The sequence below is a fragment of the Lissotriton helveticus genome, chromosome 8 (genome assembly GCF_964261635.1).
Source record: "Lissotriton helveticus chromosome 8, aLisHel1.1, whole genome shotgun sequence".
Lineage (NCBI taxonomy): Eukaryota > Metazoa > Chordata > Amphibia > Caudata > Salamandridae > Lissotriton > Lissotriton helveticus.
Window position 1 is genome coordinate 467,656,302 of NC_136069.1, and position 21,473 is coordinate 467,677,774.

Sequence of the window (21,473 nt, forward strand, 5' to 3'; positions counted from 1 at the left end):
TCAAATTCACAAAATGCAGATATTGTTTTTAAAAACTACAACATAAGTCTTATTTGCTGCTTGCAGTTTTGTGAAAACCTATGTCTCTAAACAGTGATGCTTCGGCCTCCTGTATGTAAATACAATCTTTTAAAGATTTCTGGGGACTCGTCCCACCTGCCGAATTGTAATGCTTTAGGATCAGTTTCAGTAAGGCGACCAAAAACGTTTCTGCACTTCTGACCAAATTAAACACGGAGGCCTTTTTTATTTCTGTGAAATACTTTTTTAGATCTAAGGCTATCAAATAGTTTTCAAAAGACCTTAACCTATGATTCCCTTTTTGAACTGGTTGATCTGGGTTTTGTGAAAATAATGAATGCTGGTGGTGTAATGTTCTGCATTTTGTAAAAACAATACCAGGCTACTCTTAACACACTTAAAAAATTGAAATGTGGGGGCGTGGCCAAGATGGCGACGGAGTAGGACGTGTTGTGTGTCCCCTCCGGCGCCCGGCCTTGCATAGCCTTGTTCCAGCAGCAGCACCTGGAGACTCCTATGCCGGTAAATTGCTCCTGAGCTCCTCCGGAGTAGGAATCGGCGCTGGGACGACTCCTGAGCCCCCCGGACCCGAGGGACACGAACCCGTGACGGCGACGCTACCTGGTGTCTGGGGTCTGCGCGGCGCTCCGGGCTGGGACCTCGCCTGCAGCGGAAGACAACTCAGAGCGGCTCAGCGACCGGAGTGAGGGGTGCGAGCCCAAGCTACCCGGTGGGCGCCTTCGAACACCCCTGAACGTGGACGGCCGCCTGCCTGGCTCCGGCCTGGAGCCTCGGGAGGAGGCGGGGCCTGAGGCCGCGGGGGCTTGAGTGGAGGCGCGACCGGCGGATCAATCGAGGCCAGGGATCGCGGCCTAGTCCGGGAAGCGGGCGGCGCTGCTCCTGAGGCCCGGCTTTTGATCGGTGGCCGGTCCGCTGCTCCAGCAGGGGCGGACTTGCCCCCCCAGGTGCGGAGGTGCTGCGGACAAGCGGCGGAGCGGGAAACAGCCTTCTTTGGCGCCGGGGGACTACGTGACCCGGTGGTGGCAGACAGGCGGAGGGTACGCTTGTGCTTGACGCCCCTAAGGAGAATTACTGTTAGGCTACTTGCCCAGCATCCGCAGCATTGCAACAGGGGTCGCTTGGAGAAGCGGTGCGTCTGCCTGGAGGAGAGTCTGCCTGGCGGCCGGGGCCTGGAGGCGGTGCAGATCCGGTGAGCGATTTGTGAAGGGAGGCCGAGACTGGAGCCGGAACAAGGCGGCGTGGGGGGATAACGCTGACTGATCTACGCGGCTGTGGGTATAGCGGAACAGCACTGCGGGGCAGCCGGCTCCCTTGGCGCTGCCACGCGTTCCCCCCCCCCCCCCCTGCGGTCTCCTTTGGGGCACTGGACTGAGGGGCGGCATTATTAAGCTTTCTTGAATATTGGAACGTTGGAAAGCGGCTGGTGGCCCTGTGAGTTTCCCTGGCCTGCCCTCCCCTCCAGTCCATTGCGGAGCGCTCTTCCGCCTCCTGGGGGCGAGGAACTTGGGCAGTGATGGCCGCTAATTCTCGCAAAGGGAAAGTTGGGAAAGAAGGGACTGCTAAGGGCTCTCAGGGCCGGGCCTCCCCGGGCCAGAGTTCGTCGTCGGGAAGATCTGATGATGAGGCCCCAGCAACTAAGGCCTTCATGAAGGAACTCTTTACCTCCATCAAAGACGATATCTCGGAGCTCCGCGCCCAGCTCACGTCGGATCTCCGCGAGGTACGGAGGGATGTCGATGGTATTGGGGAAAGAGTGGCCACCCTCGAAGATCACGACCTCAGTATGGCCAATGATGTCCACCTGCTGCAGCAGGACGTGCTCCGCCTCATGGAGCAGAATATTGATTTGCAGGCCCATGCTGAAGACCTTGAGAACCGTTCCCGCCGAAACAACATTCGCATTCGGGCGGTCCCCTGGGATGGTGAAGCGGGGGATCTCCGAGAATATGTGCAGGCTCTCTTCCTCCAGATCCTGGACGAGGAAGACTTACGGGAGATCAGAATGGATCGGGTTCATAGAGTGGGCTTGCCCAGGCGGAACGGAGGTCCTCCCCCAGATATCCTGGTGTGTGTCCATGACTTCCAAGTCAAGGAAAGAATCCTGAGGAAGGCTCGTGATGTCCCCTCTCTGCAATTTCGAGATCATCGACCTCAGCTTTACCAGGACTTGGCCGCGACGACACTCCAGAAGAGACGCGAGTTCCGTCCTGTCACTACCTATCTCCGGGAGCACAATATCTCCTACTCCTGGGGCCACCCTTTCAGAATCATCTTCCGATGGCAGAACAGGTTGGCACAGATTCGTTCTCTCCGGGAAGCGAAGGATCTACTGGGGATTGGAGATGAGACCCCGACATCCGAACGTCGGAGTCCTTCGCCGCGGAGAAGGCGCCGTTCCTCGTCCTGGCACAGAGTAGGCTCGGAGAATCGTAGGAGGCCCGATTGGTGGGAACTTGGGGTGGGGGGGTTGGGATGGTGGTGGCGTCCGGAAGCTGTGTGTGCGAGGTGCTGTTTGCGTTCAAGGTGTTTTCCTTTAGCGTCTGGTGCAGGGGACTCTTTTCAGGAGCACTCTCTGCTTCATGCCTGACTGCGAGTTGTTTCATTGTTACTGGCTGCTTGGTGATGAGTGACCTGGAGTTCTTATTTGAGCGTTGTGCTGCTTCCCGGGGAGGGACATTGGCCTGGTCGCTGGTAGGGGTGTTTCTATCCAGTTGTCATCGGTGTGGGCTGCCTTGCGGGACGCCTTGTGAGCCTGGCGCTGGGAGACCTGGGGGTGGTGCGGATCTGGCGACGACTGAGGGGTGGAGGGGGGATTGGCGGGAGAGGCTTGGAGTTGGGCCTAGCCCGGGTGCATGTGGAGTAGTGGTAACACTGGTCGGGGAGTGGGAGAGGATCATGCTGGTAGGCTTCCAGAGCAGAGATTCCCAATGTCACTATGCCTATTAGTGTAGGAACCTGGAATGTGAAGGGTCCCAGCTCCCCGCAAAAGCGCCAAAAACTCTGGAAGTACCTGTCGGATCACCATCTTGATGTGGTGGCCCTCCAGGAAACCCATCTAGCCAGGAAATATGAACTTAGACTTCGGCACCGACAATTTCCCCTCATCTACAGGGCGTCAGCATCCACCAAACATAGGGGGGTGGCCCTCATGTTCAAGGCGTCTCTTCACTTTCAACCTCTGGGGGTGAGCGGTGATAAGGAAGGTCGATGGCTAATGGTGAAGGGGTCCTTGTATGGCCGGCAATGTACTTTTGTGGTTGTGTATGCCCCTAATGCTGGACAGAATGGGTTTATACAGGAGTTGCTGGACAGGGTGGGACGCTTCGTGGAAGGGCACTTGTTCCTCTTGGGGGACTTTAACATGGTGTGGGACAGAGACATGGACAGCTCAGGAACGCGCCGGGCAGACTCGGGGGTTTTTTCCGGTTGAAACGCAACGACAAATAGAGGCTTTAGGATTGGTGGACAGCTAGCGATTCCTACACCCGAATACTAGGGACTATACCTTTTTTTCCTCTGTACATCGTTCCTACTCCCGTATAGATCATGTTTTTATTAGTCAGGCCCTCAGGGGAGATACCCGACTCTCCAGTGTCTTTCCGCTTTCGGTCTCTGATCATAGCTTGGTGGTTCTTGGCCTGCAGTGGCATGTTGGGGGGGACGGCTGGCGAAGGTGGTACTTCCCGGCTGCGTTGACACGAGATGAGGTGTCTTGTAAAGAGCTGCGGAGGGCTATAGGAGACTTCCTGGCACTTAACCCGCCCTCTGATACCTCAGTGTATGTCACTTAGGATGCGTGCAAGGCCTCTCTGCGGGGCACATGCCTCGCCCTTAATGCCCACCTCAATAAGCTTAGGAGAAAGGAGAGGGAGGACCTAGAAGCGGAACTTGCTCTTTTGGAGCAAGCACACAAATCCAACCCGTCTAGGGTGACCCTCCGTCCGTTGACGGCGGTGAGAGGGAAGTTGAGGGCCCACTATAATAACCGGGCTGAGTTCACCCTCCTCCGCCTCCGCTGCATCTCCTACTCTCAAGGGAATAAGGTGGGGCGGCACTTGGCCCGGCAACTTCGCGATAAACGCGAGAAGGACTACATTGGGGGAATAAGGGACCACGCGGGCTCTGTACAGCACGGTGATGCAGACAAAGCGGATCTTTTTGGCCGCTTTTACGCTGATCTCTATTCGGGTGACGCCCTTGACCCAGAGGCTCAATCTGCGTTTTTGGATAATCTCCCGATACCGCAGGTCTCCAGAGAATGGAACGACTTGCTGGATTCCCCCATCACTAGAGAAGAGGTACTTGACGCCATCAAGGCTTTAAAGCTTCACAAGGCACCGGGCCCGGACGGCTACACTGCCCTGTTTTACAAGACGTTTGCGTCGGACCTCTGCGATTACCTGGTCTCCCTCTTTAATGCCATGGCATCGGAGGGCAGAACCTCTGAGACTATGGCCGAAGCCTTGATCACCGTCCTCCCCAAACCGGGGAAAGATCATACCGAGTGCGCTTCTTATCGGCCGATAGCGCTCCTCAACCTGGACGCTAAGTTGTACTCGTCTATAATCGCGGGGAGGTTACAGGACTTGATGCCGATTCTGGTGCAGCCGGACCAATCCGGGTTTATAAAAGGACGGCAAACTCATGACAATTTGAGACGCGTGGTCCACCTGATCGAGAAGGCTAATAGACTTCATGTCCCGGCGGTATTAGTGGGGCTCGACGCGGAGAAAGCCTTTGACCGCGTCGACTGGGGCTTTTTACATCGTACCCTGGAGGCGTTTGGGTTTTCACCCCGCTTCATAAGAATGATTGAGGCTAATTATAGCAACCCTATGTCTAGAGTGATGGTTAATGGCCATAGATCCGGGCGCTTCCGTCACTCGCGTGGAACGCGTCAGGGATGTCCTCTTTCCCCACTCCTCTTCGCTTTAAGTATTGAGCCATTGGCGCTTGCGGTTCGGGAGGACGACAATATCTTGGGCCTCCCCTTCTCCGGCGAACAGCATAAGATTTCGTTGTTTGCGGATGACGTGCTGCTCTCACTTAGGGATCCGGCGCTATCGTTGCCGCATGTTCACGCGGTGCTCTCTGACTTTGAGACGGCGGCGGGTTTCAGAGTCAACCTCACCAAATCGTATATTCTGAACTTGACTCTTCCCCCCGAGCACTTACCCCCTTGTCGTGGTCGACTTCCTCTTTGCTGTATCTGGGAGTCCGTCTGACACCTACTCTAGGCGCCTTATTTTCGGCCAACTTTACGCCAATGTTGACGATGATACGCGCTGAGCTTGAGCGATGGAAGCCGCGGTACATTTCTTGGTTGGGTAGGATTCACGCACTCAAGATGGTCCTCCTCCCGAAACTTTTATATCTCTTCCAAGCGTTGCCCATACCGGTGGAGTTAGACTTTTTCTGTTTCTGTTAAAACTCTGATGTTGAAGTATGTGTGGCAAGGTGGCCGGGCACGACTTTCATATGCAGTGCTTCGCCGTCCGCGAACGGCAGGGGGGGTGGGGTTCCCGGACATGCACCTGTATTATAAAGCGGCGCAATTGAGAATACTAGTTGAATGGTCACAACAGCTTTCGGAAAAGCATTGGCTCCATATGGATCGGTGTGTGGCCGGAAGATCCATTTGGGATCTGGCGTGGAAACCCAAGGCTGACCGGCCCAGGAATGCATATATTTGCACCCCAACCAGCACGGTATTGAAGGTCTGGGACACTCTCAGTGGTGACGATCGCTGGACTACCTTCCCGTCTCCATTTACCCCTATTCATTTTAACCCGGCTTTTCCTCCGGCATTGACTGGCGGACCCTTTGGTGTTTGGAGGGAGGGTGGTTGCCGAGCTCTTACTCACCTGTTCCATGGGGCGACACCCCTCACCTTGCAAAACTGTATGCGAGACTATGGGGTTCCACCCACTGAACGCTTTCGACACCTCCAACTCCTACACTGGGCGACATCGACTGCAGTGGGGGACGCCGCCACTAGACCGCTGACGAAATTTGAGGCCTTTATTCTCCGCACATCCACGATGAAGGGCACGATTTCCTTCATATATGGGATGTTACTGGATACCGCGGTTTCCCCTCGCCCTCGTTACATGGACCACTGGGAGGCTACCCTGGGTAGGGACATTTCTGACAGCGAATGGAGGAGCCTTTGGCGGGATGTGGCGGCACATAACCACTCAACAGATCTTAGGGAGGCTCACTTAAAACTCCTGTTTGACTGGTATCTATACCCCTCTTAAGTTGCATCCGATCTTTTCGACGGCCTCAGATAGGTGTTGGCGGGGCTGCGGTATGCTGGGGGATTTCCGCCACATTTGGTGGGATTGTCCCACCATCCAACCCTTTTGGTCCGAGATCCTGTCCCATATTAAAGATGTGCTGGGTTATCCGGTTCCGAATTCAATAGAATATGTGCTACTGGGACTTAGGGACCCTATGTTGGAACATCAAACTAGAGCTGATAAGCGCATGGTATGGCTGTGTTTAGGGGCGGCCAAGTTGACATTAGCGACCGCCTGGAAAACCCATCTGCACCGGCCATCTCGCTATGGCATGCGCGGCTGTGGCGACTGTTGAGTATGGAAAGAATGTCCGATATATTTTTGGGGAATTTTAAAAACTTCATGTTTACCTGGGGGCCCTTGGTTAGATTCTTATCCCGGGGTCTACCCTCTGCGGTCTGCCCCTCAGCGCTACGTGCTTTACACCTCTTCCAAATTTAACCGTCTACGTATGTGACGTTGTGCTGCATGGTTGTTGGTCGCCACCACCGGGGGAAGGGTGGGGGGTGGAGGGATGGTGGGCTTGAGGGGTGTTGGGGTGGGGTTGTAGTTTACTCTTCGTTGCGACATACTTTGCATGTGGAAGTGGCCTGCGTGGCATTCCTGTATAAATGGGCGCCTGACTGAAGACACCTTCTCTTGTACCCTTTGGACATTTGCTACGGACTTGCCGCACCCTCCAAATCGGTGCTAGTTGGCGAACACGAACATTGCCATGGGAGTCGAACAGCAAAATGTACCATATATGACTTGGGGTTCTACAGCAATATTTTCAGCACCCCCTGTGTGGGGATATGTGGCGGTTTGTCGCTTGTTCCTTTATTTTCTCCTCTTCCTCTTCTTGCTTTTCCTCGCTTTTCTACTTCAATCTTGAAATAAATAAAAAATAAAAATTAAAAAAAAATTGAAATGTTATATTTATTATGGTAGTTTGTTTGTCACTCTAATATTGTTGGTTCACACCAATACATTTCAGAGATGAGAATATCACTGTTCCTTTTGAAACACCTTAAAAATTTAATTTTGCTTTGTTGGTATGCGTGTCATTGCAAATTTGCACAGACAGGCTTTAGAGACGATCCTAATACTGTTACCTTGACAAGTGTTTCATTATGGTGTCAGTGTTGCTTCCAAAAGTGTGCATTTTTACCAGACACACATTGTAGTTCTATTCCATGACTAAAACTGTAACAAACATGGTGATGTGTTCATTGTTTAAAATGTGCTGCGAGGACATGGCCAAGATGGCGACTCAATAGGACTTATCGCTTGCTCTCTCCCGCCGACCGCCAATAAAGCACCGGTGTTTCGCCGTACCAAGCAAACGGTGGACTTTCTGCTGTGTCCCCTCGACGTAGCAGCTGCGGGGGCCCGGTGGATCAGCGAAATTCCGGCGGGAGGCGGTTGGACAGCAATCGGCTCGCCGCGCCGTGACCTTGCCTGGCTTGTCTCCGTCGCCCGGAGGCGACTGCCGCGTAACGCACCCCGATCCTAGAGGAGGGACCCCAAGGTGACTGGGAGCTCAAGGACCCGCTCCCCAGGACAACATTCAGAGATTCGGGGGCTCCCAGGGAACGGCGGAATCAGAGAGACCCCTGCGGGCATAGCAGCGGGTGACTACTGCACGGTGGAGCCGAGGGCCGCCATATTAGACAACCCGATCCTGTGGCTGTGGTGGCCGTGCGGAGGGCTGTGAGTTAGCCTGCATCCCCCCGTAGAAACCCGGAGCTTGGAGGGCGAGCCGCAGACTGCTTCATTTGACGACAGGCGGGGTTCCTGACAGTCGGGGGCGCCTGGGGGTCGCCCGCTGCGGCTTGGCTGGCAGTGGCGGTGCGGCGGCCCCGCCATTTTTTGTGGAGGCCTGGCAGCATCTGGACGACTCCAGCCCTGGACATAGACGCGGCGGGCGCACGTTGCAACACCAATGGGACCCCAGGCAAGTGCCCGCGTCGCGCAGGGAAAGTCGCAATGCTCAGTCGGCACTGTGAGCACGGGGTGAGAGCGGAGCACAGCTGCGACTGACCTCGCCCTACGAGGGCCGTGCAGTGCCAGGGGCTTGAGGAGTCCATCGCCAGTGGGACTGAGGTGATTGCGGGTCCCGGCGCGCCTTGTACCTCACCCTGCCACAGAGAGTCCACCTTTGGATCCCTAACCCCACCGCATAAATGGCTATGTCATCCGGGGCCCGGCACTAAGAGTTTGTGACAGCGGCATTGTTGGGGCAAGCCTAGGGGCTTCCTTGGGCGGCCAGCCACCATAGGGGATTGCGGTGGGGGCTGGGAGCCACCCAGCAGACCAGGAACACACTGAATGGCCAGCCTCAGCCGCCACTAGCGCTCTTCCCAGCGCACCCGGCGGGACTCACGCTGACCCCATTCTTCTGCCTAATAAATCCGAGGCTCTCTGCCCGGACACGGTGCCTGGCCCGCACCTATCATGTCCTCCTCCAGCGTGCGGAAAGACAAGACCCTCAAAGACCTTTTTGCAAAGGCCCAAAACAGTCAGCAACCAGGGGGCACCTTAGCGATCACGGAGGTGGCTTGCCCCATGAATACTGAAGGGGGAGAAATGATCACCAAAGCATTCCTTGAAACCCTGTTTGTGGTCCTTTGGGAGGACATACAAACGCTTAGACACGACCTCTCGGCAGACCTCAAAGAAGTCTGTAGGGATGTGGATAACATTGGCGAAAGGGTCGGGGAGTTATAAGACAAGTCTGACAAGCGGGATGCGGAGATGGCCACTCTGCAACAAGAAGTTATCTGCATACACGACCAACAAGTGGACCTGCAGTCACATCTCGAGGATCTGGAGAACAGATCGCGATGCCATAACATTCAGATTCAGGGGATCAAGTCCAAGGAAGAGGCGGATGACATCTTTGAATATACTAGGAAACTCTTCAACCACATCCTAAGCAATCCGTCAGGTACGGACATTAAGCTGGATCGAGTGCACAGAGTGGGACCTCCACGTCCAGACGCAGCTCCGCCTTCCGACATCTTGGTCTGTGTGCAACATTCCCGTACCAAAGAGGAGAGCTAGCTTTTATAAAATGTTTTTCTCTATACTGGCTCCCATCCTAACTAAGCATTGTAACTCTTTCACAGACCCGGCGCGATCCCGGCAGAAATGCTCGAGGCCTCCATAGTGGTTATCTAGAAACCGGGAAAGGATAGGACGGTGTGTGGGGCATATCGACCCATCTCCCGCCTCAATGTCGATCTCAAGCTCTACACTGGAATATTAGCGGCACGGCTTCTCCCTATATGCCCAAACTCATAGATCTGGACCAGACGGGATTCATCCCTCAATGCCAGACAAGCGACAACACTAAACGGGTACATCATCTTATTTAAAAAGCGTTCCGGGCGAGCGGGGAATATATCACCGTCTAAGCCGAAAAAGCCTTTGACTGGGTACACTGGCCATACCTGGAACAGGTCTTGACCAGAGCAGGAGTGGGGGAGAAATTCCGCATGCTCATCTTCAACTGCTACAAACTCCCTTCAGCGACGGTAGGCATAAACGGTCACACATCCTTGCGTTTCTCCATTGAGAGGGGCACAAGACATGGATGTCCCCTGTCGCTGCTCCTTTTTGCCTTTTACATGGAGCCACTGGCCCACCTTCTCCGCACCCATCCAGGGATCTCCGGAATCCAGTTTGGGGGTTACACCCACACAGTCAGCTTGTACACTGATGACGTCCTGATATCTATATCAGACCCTTTCCGTACGCTCCCGGTATGCTTAGCAGAGTTGGAATCCTTTGCTTTGGTGTCGGGGTTCAGGATGAACGTGACTAAATCAGTAGTGCGTGATCTCACACTCACACCCCACACTCATGCGCGCTTACAGGCGTACCACCCCTACAGTGGGCAACTGATGCGATCCAATACTTAGGGATCCAACTGATTCCCTTCCTGGCAGATATAGTGCACCTCAACTACACCAACCTGCGTCAGAAGATTTGCAAAGAACTGTGCCAGTGGAGGCATTACCCGCTCTCCTGGATCGGTAAAAAAGCTGCGATCAAGATAACCATATTGCCTCAAATTCTATATTTATTTCACACCTTGCCTCTCCGAACCCCTGCTGGCTGGATCAAACAGACCCAGTCCGATCTTGCACGTTTTATTTGGAATTACTGCAAGCCGCCGATGAAACTAGCTTTGACGATGCTTCCCCCTGAGGCAGGGGGACTTGGAGTCCCTGACCTCCTCCTTTATTTCCAGGCTATCTGGTAGAGTGGAACCGCCTGGAGTCGGAGAAACACTGGCTCTTCCAGGACCAGGCAATAGCCGCCAAACAGCTGCAGGGTATCCCCTTTCTGAACAGGAATCGCAGGCCGATATCCCTGTATGTGTCACACATCACCCAGACCCTCCTCGACACATGGGACCGCACCAACCTGAAGCATAGCCTCACCCAGTTTCCCACGCCCCCGACTCCACTCTTTGAAAACCCCGACTCCCAACCGGGGCTGAAAGCAGCGTTCACCAGCAGATGGAGTCCTGCGGGTTGCCGCTCGGCAGGCCACTTATTTGACCTGAACGGAATTATACTGTTCCACCAACTGAAAGCGGACTATGGACTCTACGAGCCCGAGAGATTCCAATATGGCCAGGTTAGACACTGGGTCCTTCACCCCCAGATGAATCCGGGCATCAATAGGCTTCTCACCTCATACAAAAAGTGGTTGGTCACCCGCACATCCGACAAGAAACTTGCATCCGACATTTATAAAATGCTCCTCACTCGGAACACACACACGTACAGCGACAGCTGTGCGAGGTGGGAGAGAGACTTGGGTAGAACGCTCTCCCACAAGGAATGGGAAGGAGTTTATTACAGTGCCCGCCACTCGGCTTACCACATGGGTTTGACAGAGACTCTCACTAAACTGGTCTCTTATTGGTATTATACCCCCGAAATTCTCCACTCCATAGACCCCTCTCATGATGTCACTTGTTGGCAGGGATGAGGGGAGGTGGGCACATTAGTAGACCTGCTCTGGGACTACATGCACATTCAGGGGTATTGAACTCAGGTCTTGGGCGAGATAGATACGCATCTAGACACACAGATACCACGCTTCCCGGCCTATGTCCTCTTGGGACTCCTAAACCCGGTGACCTTTCCCCTCAGATCCCGCCGAGACAGGCTGATGGTGATAGCGCTGGGTTTGGCAGAACAAAATGTCTTAGCACATTGGCGCACCTCCCATATCCCTACTCTTACAGGCTGGCTACACCGGGTCTGGTATGTTCTGGGGATGGAGAAATTGACGCTGACAATGGCGGGGAGGAGTGCAGAATTTGTGAAATTGTGGCAACCCTTTTTGTCCCTTCGGCCTCGGAATTTTGGGAAGTCACCTGCCCGAGGTACCTCCACCTGTTGCGGATTTCTGACTCCCAGGGAGACGGGGGTAGGGCTCGAATCTTTAGCACAGGACTTCAGCACGGAAGGTGTTCTTTTCGTTTGGTGGACAAGGAACGGGGGAGGGGTTTAGTCTCCCACTCAAGGTGGGCGTTGTTTTGTTTATTTAAATTCATTATTTTCAACAGCAACTGTGCATGTATGTAGTACAATGCATGAGGGCTGTTCCACATCCCTATTCGATGGAATGTTCTGCTTGTTTTGAAAACTAATAAAAGATTTAAACCATAAAATGTGCTGTGTCGGTCTCAAGTCTGGCAGCAAGGTCAATTACATTCTTCCCATGGCAGCTAGTCCAGGTGTGTTCCTATGTCTGCACATGGACATCACTAACTATGTTAACAATGTCCAATTATTTCTTGACTTGCAGAAAGTTCCACTGCTGCCGATAAGTAATCTATTTTGTCAGTAGCAGACTTATTTCCTGATATCTATCCACAACTTCTCATTGCGGAAATGGTAACTGAATTCAGCAAACCAAACCATTCTAATCTATCCACATTCTAGAACACATACTCATGACACGCCCCAAAAAAATACACCTATTTAAAGTGAAAAGTCATGTACGATAAACCTGTGAAGAAGATCTTACAATTCCCCATGTCAGTCAACTACCTTCTCAAGCAATCCTCCTCAATGAATGCAATGTTGCTTTCCACAATATAGATCACAACTACTTTTGCCTCTTATTATGGTAACGACCACAGGAACGAATTTCAACAAAGTGAGCAGTCCTGTAGTCAACAAAGCAAGCAATGAAGCAGAAATTTTTAAATACAGAAAAAAGTGACATTGAAAGAGTGAGTTACAGCAAGTTAAAGATAGAGAGAGGAAGAAAGAGAGAAGAAAGAAATATGTTTTGCATTCCAAGTTTTATTGTTTATATCTGTGCTGATGTCCCTGTGAGGGAATCGATAGGAGATGAAACAATCAATAAGGATGGAATAGGGCTCCAATGGTAGATTTCAAGTGTTGGTAATCAGGAGGTACTGGGGTATTTATTTTGACAATACAGTGTATTGCACTATTTGTACTGTGTGAGTATATTTCAAGTTTTACTCACAGTGACGGTTAGTAGCTTGGAACAGGACAATGCTTGGATTCTTACTTCATTCTTATGCAAATTTCAGCACGTCATATGCGTATGACGTGAGGTTGCGTAACAGAGGTCGCGTAACTTGATCAGACTTTTTCACTGTGACACTATCTTAAACCCGCAGGTGCAACAGACTGCACTTACCGTAGGTGAGGATTATTAAACACTGTATGTGGTAGCCCGTACCTACTCAGCATTTATTATAGTACTGTGTGAACTGCCCAGTATTCTTCCAAGATTACAGAACTGTAAAACAGTGAATAATCGTGAGCTCTAGGATAAAACTTATTTGGTTGAGAGCTCATTTGGTTTCCATATATTGTTGCTTATTGCTAACATGTCTGCAAAGAAGACATTGAATTTAAATCCTCCTCAGCCATTTTTTGTTTCAGACTCAGAACCTTCAAAGAAGTGGGAGGAGTCGAGAGTGTATTTTTTAAAATTATATTTCCACATTGAGGGAGAGGATGAATTAACTCCAGGAAGAAAGAAGAATATTCTATTTCTTTCTTTCATTATTTGGTTATCATACACAACCATGAAAGTACAAATGTATACAAAAGAAGACCTATATACAATGCAAAGTTCAAACAATTGAGCGGGAGTAAGTAATGTTTCGGACTCTCCAAACGAAACTGTAAAATATTTCAATTTTCTAGACAAAGTCTAATTTAAAAGACTAATAAAATGAAATGTAATTAATATGCAAAAGTGGTGGACTAACAAAAAGCTCAAGGGTTCGCCATGTAAATCCCAATCGCACCGATTGGATACTCCCTGAATAACTGGAGTTGCTATATAACTAAAGCATATTAAGTGTTAAGGTTGTTTAAAAAGTGTTAAAATGTTAAAAAATACTAGACACCACAATTATAGGTCTAATCACCTTTTATAAAATGGAAATTACCACTCTTTTACAGTTTAATAGAATATATATCGAACTTTGCCATAAGGCCTTTCTGCACTTGTCACAACGCACCCTGGTACAGGAAATCACTTTCAGGGACGCCTCTTTAACAAACCCGGGACATGAGTTTTTCTTGGTACTTTCACAGCATGGCATGATTTGAAACATCTGTTTAAACTTAAAACAGCACCGGCGTTGGGTTCGTTCACCATGCCTGCAGACAGTGATAAGTCTTTATCGTGATTTTTTGTAATATGGAGTGAGAACAAATTGACGTTGTATTTAGAGTTTTTTCTGTGTTTCGGCAGGAGGCCTTGGAAGATTTGTGTGCATTATTGTCACCCCCCTGAAGAAGGGTGTTACCCGAAATGCATTGGGGTCACTAAAAATGTGTAACTGAAAAACATCAACTGATGCTTTCTATCATGTTTAGATAGGAGTAAATTATTTAAATTGATTTGTTAATCTTGCAAATGTTTCCACAAAGATTCAATTGAAAATACAATTAAAACATCAATTGATTGTCCTGATTCTTGTCAAATCTTTTTGAATTTTGGTTTATGTTATTAATTGTTGTTTAAAACCTTAGAGGTTATTGGCTGTACACTTCAATAGGGTACAGAGTTTTCTTCACAATTTTTCCAGTAATCAAATCAATTCACCATCTCAAAAATGCTACAAAAATATTTCCCTGTTGTCTCAGTCCATTTTGAAGTCTGCCTGAACTACGGCAATTCCTTAATCTTGGTATTTCTGATATTCTTAAGCACCATTTTCAAGCGATTTAAACCTTGGCCACTCAAGTCATCCTTAATCTGCCAGTACGCTTACACATCTCTTAACGCCTGAGGATCCAGCACTGGCTTCTGTTGCACAACCGTGCATTATTCAAAATTATGATTTGCACGCATGGCCTTAAACAACACTGGCCCTGTTCACCGCAACAAAAAGCTGAATTCCCATCTCCCTTAGTGAAAGTTACTCTCGGTTAATCTTCTTTTAGCCGCAGTCCCCCGCACCCACTGATACAGGGATGATGGTAGGTAATTTTCTTACGTAGCTTTCTAAAAGCTGGAAACAGCTCCCAATTCACATCAGCCAAATCTCTGGATTTGCATGTTTTTAAAAACTTCTCAAAACCTGGCTCTTCTAATAAGACTGGTTCCCTCTTTCAGTTGAATCTCTAGTGCCACTGTACATTATCAAGTGTAGCTTTTGCACTTAATAGATTTAAAATAAGGATTTAGATCTCGACCGTTCTAAGAATATCTGCTACTGATGGAGCGAGGTGGAGAAAAAAAAAAGTTGTGTACCCTTCGTAAAGTCATTTCCTCATAACTGTAACCTTTATTAATTGTGTGGTATGGAAAATATTAATCAACATAGTATAGAATGCACACACAAATACACGTGGGAATACTAATCTGCTGGCATGGAAACCTAGAACTGACTAATTTAGTAATGTCGTCATGTTGTTTATTAAAGCAAAGCTTTAATTTAATCAAAGCTGCATAAATGTGCTTTCTGTTTGTGTATTTCGTGGCAAAGGCATGGAGGTAGGTGAGTATATCACGCATACATGTTGCTTATGTGCTAGGTAACAACTAACTGGGAAATCTTTAGTACGGGGGAGGTAAACAGAAGGGCTATATTTCAATAATTAACATTTATTTGTGATTGTTTCTATGATAGTTCCTGTTCTGGCCCGTGAGGCCTAGTGAAAATATGGCTGCTTTATTAACTGTGAATAGAAGATCAACTGAGCAGGCGCAGCCCAAGTCCTAGATTGAATGCGAGCTGCCTATGCCTGAGCGAAAGCGGTTCAAGGACGACTTTCCCTGGAAGTCCTGATTACTGCCAAAAGAATGAACATTTGAGTTACTGATCGTGGGAAATGTTCATGCAGTAGCCAGTTGAAGATGTGACTAGGTCAAACAAAGGACTCTTTCAAATTCAGCTGATGCTACGGAAATTGAATATTAGGATGTTGAGGTGATGCTCATCCACCCTCAAATTGTCCAATCAGAACTTGAGTTTGTGCTGATAGTTACTTTTGTAGATAGATAAAGTTAGTTAAAAAGGTATAAAAAGTCTTGATTTTCCTTAAGAAAAAACTCTCTTCCGATTTCCTCCTGAGATGCTGTCGGTATGCTGATTTTCCTGAGATGTAAGAATTCTTGAATAAATGTTTTATTTCTTTCAGTGAGAACTGAGCTTTAGATGAGGTTATTAGTTAGAGAAGTTAGGAGAATATGAATTTTGGGAACTGTCTTTTACTAATATTTGTGTTCTGAAATCTAAATAATAATGTCTATTTCTGAATCTCAGAAATAAATTAATATAACGGAGTACTCCTTTAAAGGTATTTTTGAATAAATTAAATAAAGTGAATAAAATCCGTTAGACATGCTAAACTTTGCTTTTAAAAAATTAGATAAATGGAGAATTAAGCTGGTCTTGTATTTTCCTACTTCTAATTTTTTACTAGCAGATTCATCGAGTATAACGGTGGGGTGTCTGAATAAAAAATGTCTTGTTGATAAAAACCATGGTAAAACTCATTTAAACTGCAGGTGTAAATAGTATAAATATTTAGTTTTAATTTAGACACTCCGATATGATACAGCAGCTCTCCTTTGAATTTCACCGATCCATGAGGTAGGATGAAAGTGTTTGTGAGTAACTCACAGTGTTATGGGCCCCACTGATGAGTAGATGTAAGATTTGGTACTTCAGGGAAAGGTGATATGATTTTAGAAAATATTTCCGGAGTAGCGCTGCATCACTACAAATGGTTCTAGGTCAAGCAGGAAGACCGGAAGCCTAAGAACATAGGCTACTCCTTTCAACTGGAGAAGCGTGGCTCAGTGGTTAGAGGCGGCAGACCCGGAAGCTGAGATCAGCCGTGGACCAGGGTTCGATTCCCGCCTCGGCGGGTCTCGGGCTCAAAAATTCCACGGACTCGACAATTCTCGCTCCGGTGCCTACTCGACTCACGCGATCACACTCTGCGACTCTGGGCAATAGCTTGCTTAATCTCCACTACGGCCCCTCGCGGCGGGATGCCTGGCTTTCACCTTGTGAATACCCTGCCGGGGTATCTCACAGGGGAATACCAGGACGGGTTCCCTAAGCAAGCGCCTTGAGACCCCTGGGTGATTAGTGCGCTATATAAATCGAAATACATTTACATTTAACTGAGACCTTTACTGGTCGCATGTAGCTTATAGGATTATCTCCAAAGTATTTCCCTTAAGCTTCAGGAAATTTGGTAACCAGGCCCAAAATACCAGTGAATGCATGCATTACTATGTAACTAATCGTCCCAGTGCTCCAGAGAGTCCTTCCTTTCTGCAGCTTGCAACGTAAATAGAATATATGTAGAGAGAATTATTCAATCAACAATTACTTCAGTGGAACTCTCTCAGCAGGTACTAATGAGGCTTCCACTTCATTCAGACTTTAAGGCAGCCCCCTTACAAAAAAAGAGAGTTTCACTGAGAAGTATTTATTATTTGCGTTGGGTCTGTCAACAATTTTCAGCTTAACTTAAATGCTGTTTTCCCCGGTGAAACATCTTCAGTCAGACACTAAGACAATGACTGCCAGAATGAAGGATGCAGAGGACAAAGCAAGAGGAAATAATCTTAGGGCTTTGAGATTAGTCCCTAGTAATCAGAAGGCACAAGCGTATAACTTTTTTTGTAGAAGACAGAATAGTAATGAAAGGCCCTTCTTTTTCAGAACGTTAATTAGTCTAAGTTGAAAGGTTGCATACTGTGCCAGTGCTATGGCCAAACCAGAGGGACTGCATTACTCGCCTTCTTTTTCAGAGACAGTGATGCAACACTACATGATGAAAGACAGAAAAGGTGCGACAATGTAAAAGAACATTAAAGTCTTATTGTTTTCTGACTTTACAATGACTGCCCAGAAAAAGAGAAGAAGATTCAATGCGGTGAAAAGAAAGCTGATGCAGAGAAAAATTAAATATGTGATATTTTTCGCATCCTGTCTCAAAGTTATAGCAGTGAGAAAGAAAAAGCATTTTCTGGCACTAGAGGAAGCATTGGAATGCCCGAATAGTTGACAGGATATGCCAACAAGGAACTTGACTTGTTCTCGGTGAAATAGTGTTTTGGGTGGTGGACCTTTGCTTCTTCTATAAAATGTTAAGTCCCGGTTGGGAACAAGTACTGTGACGGTGGGTACTAAACAGTGTGCACACATTTCCTACTCAATTAAGTGGGGATATTACTTATAGAGCATAAAATCGGGTTAGGTGCTGGTAGTCAGAAGGTTCCACTGTCAGCTCTTTGTTTGTTCTCTACAAAACTTATTGTTCTGGGTGCAGTAAACAGTTTTCCTGAAAATAGACAAGACATTCCACTCACTACTATAGGAGTTGAAAACACACAAAAAAATTGGCAAAACACTGTAAGTGAGTGTTTGATGGGGATGTGGGAAGGTAGATTTCCCGGACATAAGTGCGGCGTTCGATACCGTCTCACATGGGCTGCATCTGCATAGACTAGAGGAATGCGGTATAGATGGCACCGTATTAAGCTGGATGACATCCTTCTTATCGTTACGCAGTTTCCAAGTTTTACAGCAGTCACAACTCTCTAAGAGTATCATGTTGCCCCAGGGAGTCCCAAAAGGATCAATTTTGAGTCCCACCCTTTTAATCTGTATGTGGGACCACTGGCAGAGTTAGTGGAAAAACATCATGTTACCATCGTATCATTTGCTGATGATACTCAGCTAATTGGGACACTATCAGGAAACAATAAACTGAAAGCGCTCAATTTCACCAGATGCTTAGAAGAGGTAGCAGGATTGATGTCTGATCATTGCCTGAAACTAAACAGCAATAAAACAGAGGTAATGATAGTGGGCAATGCACCGAACATATGGTCCTCTGCATGGTGGCCGGAAACATTGGGACAAGTTCCTACGCCCAAAATGGAAGTAAAAAATGTGGGTGTTTGGTTCGATACTAAACTGTCTTTCGAGGCCCAAATACAGAAAGTAGTGGGTAAATGTTTTGGAATCCTAAAAACTCTGAGAGGAATTCTGGACCTTCTACCACCTAATGCAAGGAAACCCATAGTGCATGCCCTGTTGACAGCACAATTGGACTATGGAAATGTAATGTATTTGGGAGCACCTAAAAGGGGGTTAGCCAAATTACAGGTGGTGCAAAATGCAGCTGCACAGCTTATATTGTCTCCCTGGAAGAGCTTCCACAAGGAAAGCCCTGAAAGATTTGTACTGGTTGCCGGTGGAGGAAAGGGTCCTTTTTAAGTCAATGTGCTACTGCCATAAAATACTTGCAAAAAAAGTACCACGTTACCTGCACCACCTAATCTCTCAATATATCCCAGGCCGCAATCTGTGATCAAAAGGAAGGTCGCTAGTGTAAGAGTAAGGAGTAAGGAGTCCGGAGTGCAAGAATGGGGGCACGGTCCTTCAGTTATCTTGCGCAAAGTATTGAAACGGGCTCCCAGAAATTATAAGAATGGAATCAGGCGAAGGTAAATTTAGGAAGAAGCTAAAAACGTGGCTATTTTCCTCTGCGTATTAAAGTAAAGGAGAGCCACAGGAATGTATTAGTTGGTACATTTTTCTGTGAAGTACCTAGAGTCGCTCCCACTTAGCGAGTCTGTTCAGCGCGGGGATACGCCAGTTGGCGTAACCATGCGCTTTAGAAATGTTAAAATAAATAGATAAACATTTCTGGGCCACCCAAATAGTGATATTAAAAGGCCTGAGTGTTTTGTCTGCAGAAAGCACCTTCTCATAGAATGCTGTATCATGGGGACCATTGGATACCCAGCAATAATATATGGGAGTATTCCTCTCCATGCGTACTGTATTAACGCAAGCACACAATGGTGGTGTTGGCTAGTCGATTTGACATAAATATGATGGGTTGATAGGATATTATTCTCAAGGGCAACTCTCTTCTGGGACGGTCATTCTCTGAAGAAGCCGAGATACCTACAGGAGTTAGGATATAATATGAATTCTAAAGTGAGTGATGTATGTGGTACAACAGAGATTAAAAACCTATAGATAGCTCAGAGATAAATAAGCCTAGGTAAACCCTAGACACAACTGAAACATACTACAAGATAAAAATTGAACATTTACAAAAATATTCTTCTTGGAGAGAAGATTATTGATGGATCCCTTAAGACGAAAGGCGATCTTGCAAATAGATACTAGTCAATAACTCTTCTGATAATATCATTGGGGAGGGTGAAATGGTAGAGAGAGCAATGTGTGGTAAATGACTCAGATAGAGCAGGGGCAAAATGGGGCCCAACATGGACTTAATTGGGATGAAAAAACTGGGGGGGTAGTGGGGGTGTCTCTACAAGGAGTGTGGCCTATGTAATTAAGGGAATGGCTTAAATATGTAAACTACAAATCTGTGCTCCTATAATGTTCTGACCAACTAGTAGTTTTCGGCGTGCCTTTGTTTTCTATTTTTGCATCCATGTATATTTTTTCTAAATATCTTTTTATTGGCAGGAAGTTCAGAGAGACACTATACTTTAATAAAACTAGACAGGAGACCAGGACACACTGGCAGGTCAGATTGAACCTGGACTAAACTAAGACTGGACAGACCTGCACACCATCATGATCAAAATCGGAGGGAGGCCCGGTTGAAGTTCTCTTACTTTAAGGTGTTGCACAATTGGTATTGAACCCCATATAAACTACGAAAAGTCCGGTCCTTTCACATGCCAACCGTTGAAGGGCCGTGGAACCAGAGTATACCCCACTGCATTTCAAATGGTCCTGCATGAGTTTGACTTCCTACTGGGTGTCCGTTTGGTGCACACTACATACCACCAGCCTCTACAACTTTTCATAATCGGCCAAATTAGCCATTTTACATAATGTTTCAGATGTAGATGACAGTACCACTTACTGGAGACAATGGATGGCGACCGCCTCGATGGTTGCAAAAATCTGTATATTAAGACATTGGCGCTCATCGAATGTACACAAACCAAGAATGGTCGACTCAACTCTTTCGACTGGCTACATATAAAGAGAATTTATAAAGTTCAAGAAAAAAACTCTCAGTTTGATATGTGGGGCCCATCTACGAATGGTTGACTCTTGAAAGCCTATCACTAGGAAGCAGCATGATACAACATTTATCATGTAGCCCTCTCACTCTCAGAGGGTACTCACTTAGACACACAGATGTGAGCCACAAACTGACCTAGAAGGACTACTTGTTGAGAGGGATTGACCAGACAGGCATAGTTAGACTCTGTATTAACTGGATAACTTAGCAACGTTGGCCTGACCACGCGCTATACATACTTGAAGTGGATCTATACTGGGGGAAGAGGAAGGCGCTTGGACACTGCGAGATGTACATCACTGGCAGGTGGGGGTATTGGACAGGGATGGGGTAGTATTTACTGATGTGAACTTTCATGACACCGCTTCTCTGTGTGAATGTATGCGATAATGTATTCCTTTATTCTTTAACACTATTATAGGATATGACGTGTTTTGTCGTGTAGTTCCTACAAATCTGGATGATCTCCACATTGTTTGGACAACATAAACTAAGGGATTGGTGTGTAGATTAATTCCAGACACCACTCCAGGATATGTAAGCCTACAGACCAGCTAGCTCACAGTGCCACTAA

At 47.8% G+C, this 21,473-nt stretch overlaps 1 protein-coding gene across 6 annotated transcripts in view; it reads right to left on the reverse strand.

Annotated features, from left to right (window-relative positions):
• Positions 1 to 21,473, reverse strand: part of RCBTB1 (RCC1 and BTB domain containing protein 1) — a 255,543-nt gene that overhangs the window by 225,016 nt on the left and 9,054 nt on the right. The window lies entirely within an intron of this gene.